This window comes from Castor canadensis, chromosome X (assembly GCF_047511655.1).
Source record: "Castor canadensis chromosome X, mCasCan1.hap1v2, whole genome shotgun sequence".
NCBI lineage: Eukaryota > Metazoa > Chordata > Mammalia > Rodentia > Castoridae > Castor > Castor canadensis.
The window spans coordinates 19,844,632-19,854,080 of NC_133405.1; positions in this window are offsets into that span (position 1 = coordinate 19,844,632).

Consider the following 9,449-nt stretch of genomic DNA (forward strand, 5'->3'; position numbering starts at 1 on the left):
GACCAGTAGGCCGGCCTGGGCCCCAGGTGCCCGACACTCATCCTTGGTTACAGCTGCTCCTGCCCCACCAGCAGGGAGCACTTTATGACTGCAACTCCAGCAGCCAGTCCCTACACTTCATCATTTCAGAGGTGCTCCTTGCTCCTTGCAAACGTGTAGGTCTCTGCCCACTTACCAAAGGCGTGTTTACCTTCTCCCTTAACCTTGACTGAAGCCTCAAGTGGGCATTCTCTCTGTCCTTCCTGTTTCCTTGGCAGCAGGGCCATACTGTGCCTCTTCTTAGCGGGTAGGGAAATCATGGCTTCTCCAGCAGAGTTCGCCTTCTTTTCAGGTCCTACAGAAAACGCATCTGCTTCATCTGCCTTCATTTCCTGGAAAACATTAAGGAACGTAGTCAATGCATGACAAAATTCAACCACATAAAATTGCCAACTGGATTGAAAGCTTCCAGGAGAAGAGAGTGAGTGAGAAGTTGCCTCCATGCAACTGCTTGTGTGAGCAGAGTCAGGGAACCATTAGGCACAAGAATTGTGGGAGACAAGGCAGTGTGACTCCTCTGAAATTCACAACTGACCCTATAGTTGTAGAAATGGATTAAAAGCAGACAATGACTTCCAAGTCTAGTTTCTTCTCAGAAATACAAAGATCTTGCTCCAAGATACATCACATTTTGTGCCAAAAAGCAAGTACAAACCACTGAAATTATCTCTTGCATCTTACAAGATCACAATAGAATAGAACTAGAAACCAACTGCAACAGAAAGTACACAAACACATGGAGATGGGTAAATATGCTTTTGAGCAGTCAGTGAGTCATTGATGAAGTCAGGAGGGAAATTTAAAAATTCCTAGGATCACACGAACATGAGAACACAACTTACCAGAAAGATGTGGGATTCAGAAAGGTATTTCGACGGGGAAGTTTACAAGTATGAGTGCCAATGTCAAAATCAGAGGCATCTCACTATGATAAGCGAACGAAGCACATCGAGGTCCTAGAAAAAACAGCACAAGCTCAACTCACAAGTAGTGAAGGAAGACGGAAACATCCATGTGGAAATAATGAAATGCAGATGCAGGACAATGCAATGCAAAGGACGAAGGAAACAAAGCGCCTGCCCTTTGAAAAGGTAAAAAAGGTTAAAAACTAACTAAAAGAAAGAGCGCAAACAGCTACATGAATGAAATTAGAGACAAGGGGCGATAGCACAAGAGGTATCACTGAAATACAGAGAGAGTTAGGAAATGCTTGGAAATCTCCTATTGTGAAAAACTGGAAACTCTAAAAGAAATGAACACATTGCTAGACAAACAGGTTCCACAAAATAGAACCAAGAGGATATAAACAACCTGAGTTGGTCAATAATAAGCAATGGGATTGAAGCAGTAATAGTCTTCAAACAAAGATAATCCTAGGACTGAATTGGTTCTCTGGTCAATTCTGCCAGACTTCTAAAGGAGTACTAACACCAATATGCCTCAAACTATTCCATGAACTGGGAATAGAAAGCATCCTTCCAAAGTCATGTAACAAAGCCACTATTAGACTCATCCCAAAACCCGACAAGGACACAACCAAAAAAGAGAAGCATAGGCCAATCACTTTAATGAATTTTGATGCAAAAAATCTGAATGAAATAACAGCAAACCAGCTTCAACAGACTATCAAACGATCATATACCATGATCAATTTGGTTTCATTCCAGGGATACAGGGATGGTTCAATGTATGCAAATCAATAAATGAAATACAGCATGTAACAAAGCAAGGACAAAATCACAAGATCATCTCAATAGGTACAGAAAAAGCTTTTGATAAAGTGAGACTTCTTGTGATGATGAAAGTTCTGAAGAAACTGGGAATAGAAGGAATATACCTCAACAGTATAAAGTCAACACATGACAAGCCTATAGGCAACATCATACTAAAAGGGGAAAAACTAAAATCATTTTCTTTAAGATCTGCAATGAGACAAGGCTGTCCACAATCTGCACTCTTGCCCAATATAATGCTGGTATTGCTAGCCAGAGGAATAAGACAGGAGAAAGAAACAAAAGGCATTCAAATGGAAAGGAACAAGTAAAAATATCCCTACTTGCAGCTGATATGGTCTCATATAACAGACCCTAAAACCTCCAGAAACAAACCCTTAGATCTCATAAACGTGTTCAGCAAAGCGGCAGGAAACAAAGTCAATATAGAACACTCGGCAGCAATTCTGTACACAGACTATGAACATGCTGAGAAAGAAATCAGGAAAACGATAGCATTCACAACAGCATCAAAAATTAAAATACGCTGGAATGAATTGACCCAAGTGAAAGACCTGTAGTACCAAAAGTATAAATCACTAACGAAAGAAATCAAAGAGACATCAGAAGCACATCCCATGCTCATTGATCAACAGAATCAACGTTCTGAAATGTCTACACTACTGAAAGCAATCTATATGTGCAATACAAGCCCCCTCAAAATTCCAATGACCTTCTTCCCAGACACAGAAAAAATCAATCCTAAATTTCATACAGAAGCACAAAGAACCGTGAATAGCCAAACCAATCCTGGGCAAAAACAGCAATGCTGCAGACGTCACTACACCTGAGTTCAAAGTACACTAAAGAGCCATAATAAGAAGCACGGTACTGGCACAACAACAGACATGAGGACGAACGGATCAGAGGAAACAGACACACACCCGTGTAGCTAGAGCCATTTGAATTTTGAGAAAGGACACCAAACCAAGTGTTGGGGAAAAGATGGACTCTTGGACGAGTGGTGCTGGGAAAACTAGATATCCACATGCAGAAGACTGACACGAGATCCCTGTCTCTCACCTTGTTCTAGTATAGTATCAAGTACAAGTCCATAAAAGATTGTTTTGGCAGCACTGGGGTTTGAACTCAGGGCCTCACATTTGCTAGGCAGGCGCTCTTACTGCTTGAGCCACTCTCCCAGCACAAAAGATGTTAATGTAATACCTGAATCTATCTGTGAAACTGCTTTAGAAAAGAACAGGGAAAAACACTGGGCCACACAGGCATAGGGGACAACTTGCCAAATACAACTCCAATCGCTCAGCAACTAGGAGAAAGAACTGACATGTGGGACTGCATTATACTAAAGGCTTCTGCACAGCAAAGGAAACAGTCACCACACTGAAGTCACAGCCTATGGAATGGCAGAATATCTTTGCCAGCTATTCATCTAACAGGGATCAGTAACCAGAATACACAGAGAGCTGAAAACACCTAACGCCACAGAGAACTAACACCACACTGAATAAATGGGCAAATGAATAGAACCACTCTTGGCCATATACCAGAAGGAATGTAAGTCGGGTTACAATAAGACCACCTGCACAACCATGAATATCGCAGCACTATTCACAACAGCCAAGTTATGGAAACAGCCAAGATGCCCCACAACTGACGAATGGTGTGATATGTTCACAATGCAGTCTTAGTCAGCCATAAGTGCATGAGTTTTTGTAGTTTGCAGGAAATGGATGGAACTTGAAAACATCATGTTAACTGAAGTTAGCGGGGTTCAGATGGACAAAGGTCACAGGCTGTCCCTCATGTGTAGAAGTAAACTTAAAAGATAAACATATATGTGAACACACATATGCTCATATATGTAGAGAGAGAGAGAGAGAGAGACAAAGAGAGAGAGAGACAGAGACAGAGAACATGATTGCGATGGTGGGTCTGTCTCAGGTGACAACACGGAGGCGGGATAAGAATAGACAATGATGGAGGGTGCGATCTTATGGCAGACAACAAAGTGGACAGGATGGTGTAGAGGGAGGATCTCCTTATGCAATAGTGAGGCTGTAATTTCGTCCAACTACTGTGCAAATAGTTCTAGAAGCTCCTCAAAAAACTAAGAAATAACTCAGCTCAAGCCTGTAGTCCTGGCTACTGGGGAGAATGAGTTCACCAGGATCATGGTTCCAGGGCAGGCCAGGAAAAAAGTTTGCAAGACCCCAGTCTCCACCTATAGCTGAGTGTGCTGGTGTGCACCTGGCATCTCAAGGTAAGTAGGAGGCTGGTGCCTGGAGGATCATGGGTCTAGGCCAGCCCAGGCAAAACAGTTTTGGAGACTCAATCTCAATGGAAAAAAGCTCGTCATCATGGTACTCTTGTTTATGGTGTCACTACTGACAGGGTCCAAGACATGGAATCAGTCTTGGTGACCATCAAGAGATGAACAGACAGGACAAATGTGGCATATATGCACAGTGGAGCATCATATGAAGCAAAATGAGCCAGTTTCACAAAGACAAATACTGCACATTTTCTGTCATAGAGGAAATTGGGGGTAGGGTGGACATGAAATCAGAAGGGTAAGTATTAGGATAGAGGAAAAGAGGTGAGGACACAGGGGTGAAAAGGACAGGAGAGGAGGTGAGTATGATCAAAGCACATAACATTCCTGTGTGGAAGTGCCCTGATGAAACCCATTACTATGTACAATTAACGGACACTAATAAAAACCGAAAAACCAGGGTAGGCAGAGTGGCTGAAGACGTAGGAGGCCTGCCTAGCAAATGCCAGCCCTGAGTTTAAACCCAGTTACCATCAAGAAAACAAAAAGAAGAAGAAAAACCAAACCTCATTTATGGTTTTAAATAGAAAACTATACCAAACAATGAAAACATAAACTCATTTCCAGCCAACTTTCATGCACAAAACTGGCAGACATTCTCAACAAAATGGAAATAATTTCATGTACCCCACATTGTCTAAATAAAATGCAATGAAATACCAACAACAGAGAAAGCGGTCCACAATCTAAACACACTTCTAAATAAATGTAGGTGATAGCAGGTGCACTCGTGTGTGCTTGTAGTCCCAGCTACTTGGAGGCTGAGGAAAAAGGATCCCTTGAGCCCAGGAGTTTCAGCCAGCCAGGTGACGTAACAAAACTCATTTTAGCACATTAAAAAATAGAAATGAAAGAAATAAATGCAAGCTAGCCTGAGGGAAATGTTGTATCCAAAACTTGTAGAATGCAATTTAAGTGAAATTTGGAATTTTATAGCTTTAACTGCTAGCATTAGGCAAGAAAAAAGTCAGAAAATTAATAAGCTGTGACTCTCTCGTAATGCAGAAGAAGACTACATCAAAGCCAAGTACAAAAGAGTAGAAAGAAGAAGCTTTCATTTATCTTTTTGTAAACAAAATACAATGCATGGGGTGGAAACCAGGGCCTCCAGCATGCTGGGCAGAAATCCATTTTTAATTTTAAAGTGTGAGATGTCTAATGTACTGCTACAAAGGATAGACCAACAAGGCCAAAGGAGGTCCAGTGAAACATGAAAACCTGTGCGTCCAAACTCGGGCATGGACAATCTGGGAAGAGATTATCTGACAATAAAAAATCCTAAAATGAAAGAGGAGACAAGGCAATTAGAAGAAACGACAAGCATAGACCGGAATCTCTTTTGAGAATAGAGACCAAAATCCTAAATAGATGGTTAGCAAACAACAAAAAAAATGGGTATGAAAAACATACACAAGGAAGCAGGGTCACACCTGTAATCCTACTTACTGGGAGGCAGATAGCGGGAGAATTTCAGTTTGAGGCCAGACCTGGCAAAATGATAGCAAGACCTCATCTCAAAGTGGTGTCATATGTCTGTCATCTCAGCTGCAAAACAGCATAAATAGGAGCTGGTCCTGGCATAAAATGAGACCTCATCTCAGCATAACTGAGGCAGAAAGGTCTGGGGCCATGGCTCAAGTGGTAGAGCTTCTGCAAGGCAAGTGAGAGGCCCTGATTCAAATCCGATAGATACATGGATGATAGATAGATAGAGATAGAGATGATCAATAGATAGATAGTTATAGATATAGATGATAGATAGATAAATTGATATAGGTATAGATGATCGATAGATATAGATAGAGATGATAAATATGAACATGGATGACAGAGGTATATATGATCAATAGGTAGATAAATAGATATTGATATACATGATCGATAGATATAGATATAGATGATAGATAGCTATAGATATAGATGATAGATACACAGATATAGACATAGATGATGGATAGAAAGATAGAAAAATGGAGGGGAGAAATGGCTACATCAAGACACGCTGCAGTTCAATGCAGGAATGCAAGGTTGGTTTAACTTTCGAAGATCAATCAAGAAAACAAAGGAAACATACCAGGGAACAGAACCTGTCCATTTTATCTATGGTTAGAATTCAACGCCTCTTTTTGCTTTAAAATTATCACCAACTTAGAATTTTTACAGGCAACTGCCTCAAACTGAAATAGGGTTTCCACAAAGACTATTTAAAATTTTTTAAGCGGTAGAGTAACTCACTGGTAGAATGCCTGCCTAGCAAGCTTAGCAAACGTGAGGCCCTGAATTCAAGCCCCAGTACCACCAAAAGAAACAATAGCAGAAAAATTTGTCTTAAAAAAAAAGAAAACACATTTGAAAAACCTACAGCTAATGGCAGACGTCCTGGACATGCCAGCATTTTCTCTCCAAATCTGTAAAGAGCACAAGGATGTCTGGTATTGATTCACAATGCATTTGGGTCCCAATCCAGTAGGGCCAGGAAATATAAATATATGGGTTGTAAAGGAAAAGAGGTAAAATTGTCATTATTCACAGATGGCATTTCTCTGTAGAAACACAACAGAAAAGGATCCAAAACAATTAATCTGGAAGTGACAACAGCCAAGCTTCTGGACCTATGGACAATAATCATAAGCCACCTGCATTTCTGTGTAGTAACAACAAATAATCACAAAATAACACATAAGTACCATTGAAAACGTGCCCCAGCACCAAATACGCAGGACTAAATCTGATGAGAGGTGTGCAGCCGCACACCATGGCGAGCATGAGCCACCACGCAGAGAGGCTCAAGACCACAGCAAAAGGAGAGGAATATTCTTCCATGCAGCACAAGAGTCTTTATTTAGAGTCATTCTTTGCCATTTCTCTCTCTCTCTCTCTCTGTCCCTCTTTGTCTCTCTCTCTCTCTCTCTCTGTGTCTTTCTCTCTCTCTCTCACTCTCTCTCTCTCTCTCTGTCTCTCTCTCTCTCTCTCTCTCTCTGTCTTTGGTGAGACAGGGGTTGGAACTCTGGGCTTCACACTTGCAAAGCAGGCACTCTACGGCTTGAGTCACACCTCCAGTCCCAGATTCATTCTCATCAATTCCCCCAGGTCATTAGAGCAGTCTATTTAAACCCCACAAGGTGAAGTTTTTGAAAATGGGCCACTGATCAAAAAGGTTATCAAGTTACAGGGCACAGAATACGCAAAGTTCAAAGTTTTCACAAAACCAATAACCCAAACCTGCAAGGATACAAGACACACACAGAAGTAGATATGAGATTTACTGGAAAAGGTAATGAAACACCATGGAGTCAGAGCGAGGACGGGCCATACGAGTGGAACAGGACAGAGAGTGTGGAAACAAAAATACAAATGCAAAATAGCTAGATTTATGACACCAGGGCAGCAAAGCATTACGGGGTGACAGTCCTTTTTGTAAGTCCCCTCATGTGGACAAGAAAACGTAACACCTTCAGCCCTAGTTATTTGGAGTTGGAAGAATATTAGGATATCATCTACGTGGTTTCTTTTTGTTTTTCCTGGTGGAACTGGGGTTTGATCTCAGGGCTTTGTGCTTGCTAGGCAGGTGCTCTGCAGCTTCAGTGAAGCCTCCAGCCATTTGCTCAGGTAATGTTTGAGATAGGGTGTCACATTTATGCCCAGGAGGCGTCAGACTGCCATCTTGCCTAGTTGGGACCACATGCATTGGCCATCACGGGAAGCTTCCTTGTTGGGATGTGGATCTCACTAACGTTTTGTTCTAACTTAGGTTCTTCCGATCTCTGCGTCCCAAGTAGCTGGGATTACAGGCATACTATGCCACCGTGCCTAGCCCACTTTTCAAAATAGAAACATCTCACTACAAGTTCAACCTAGGATCTGAAAAAGAGTCTCAGGGTGGTGGCCCATGCCTATAATCCCAGCTGTTAGGAGGTGGAGAGGAGGAAGATCTCGGCTGGAGGCCAGACTGGGCAAAATGGTAGCGAGACCACCATCTCAACAAGCGTGTTGCTGTAATCCCTGCTATGTGAGAAGCATACCAAGGAGAATCTTGGAACAAGATTGCCAACCCCAGGCAAACTAAGTAAGTCCCTTCCAGGAAAAGAACTGAGACATAGAAAGGGCTGGGGGTGTGCGTCAAGAGGCAGCACACCTGCCTGGCGAGCATGAGGCCAGAGATCAAAGCCCATTACTGAAAAAAAGAAAAGAAAAGATCTCAAAAGAGCAGCAATGGTCCAGGACTGTCGGGAGGCAGGAGAGAAATGCAAGTGCAGACACAGTGACAGTGGCCACCATGAATGTGCTTCCTAAAGGTGGTGCAGCTGGAAGCGCACAACCTTGCTGCGGGCACATTCGAACTCAGCGCCATAGTGCAGAGGTTGGAGCAGCACCCAGGGCAGATGTCCCTCATGGCTGAGACCCAGCAAACAAGGAAAAGCCCCCCACCAGGACTGAGACAGGGCACGAGATCACCCCCAGCCCCCAAGAGACGTGGGCGCACTCACCTGAAAGCTTCTCCTGGGGCGCAAAGCTCCACGCTGAGTCTCCACCCAGCACGGCTGAGCAGCCGACCATCCGGGACCTCCCCCAGGTTCCCACCCCTCTGGAGAAGGCCACCCGTGAATCGCGTCGGGGCCAAGGGCTCGCCCTCCCCGGGGCGGAGAAAGACCCCCTCCCACGGGGGAGGCGATCACAGTGGAGGAACAGCCCCAGCTGAGCACGGGGGAGCCGTCGCCCCGGGAGCCATGAAAACCCCAGGGGGAGAACATTGGGGATGAGTCTCGGGGATTAAGGGGGCGCACACGCAAGCCCAGGACTGTGCCCCCCGGGGACCTGCTGAGCCCCACGGGTCTCTGGTCCCTTCCGTGCATTGAGGGCATCCTTCAGGATTAGACGCTGGCACACCCGACGCTGAGACCCCCCATTCATGGCAGACCCCAGCGACTCCTCCGGCGTCCTAGTGAACCCCAGCTGGTGCCCCCCCCCCGTCCCACCAGGACTGCTGCTAACCCTCCATGGAGCAGAAGCCCCTGGATGTCTACACCCAAGCACAGCCGCCGTCCCGGGGTGCAGGATGGTCCCCTCACCTCCAGCACGGAAATCCTGGCTCTAGGAGGGGCCCTGGCAGCACCTGCAAAATGGCAGGGCACTCGTGCGCCTCGCCACCAGTGGCACTTTAGGAGCTGCCTCGAGGGGGCGGCTGGAAACGCGCCCTCTAGCGGGTCTGGGACAGATGCGCACGCGCTCTCCCTGGGGTCCCTGGGACACAGTGCTGCAGGGGGAGGGGACATTGGAAGGACGCGGGACACCTCGGGCGCTGGCCACCGTGCCCTGCCGCCCGGAGAAGAAGCTGGAGGCTG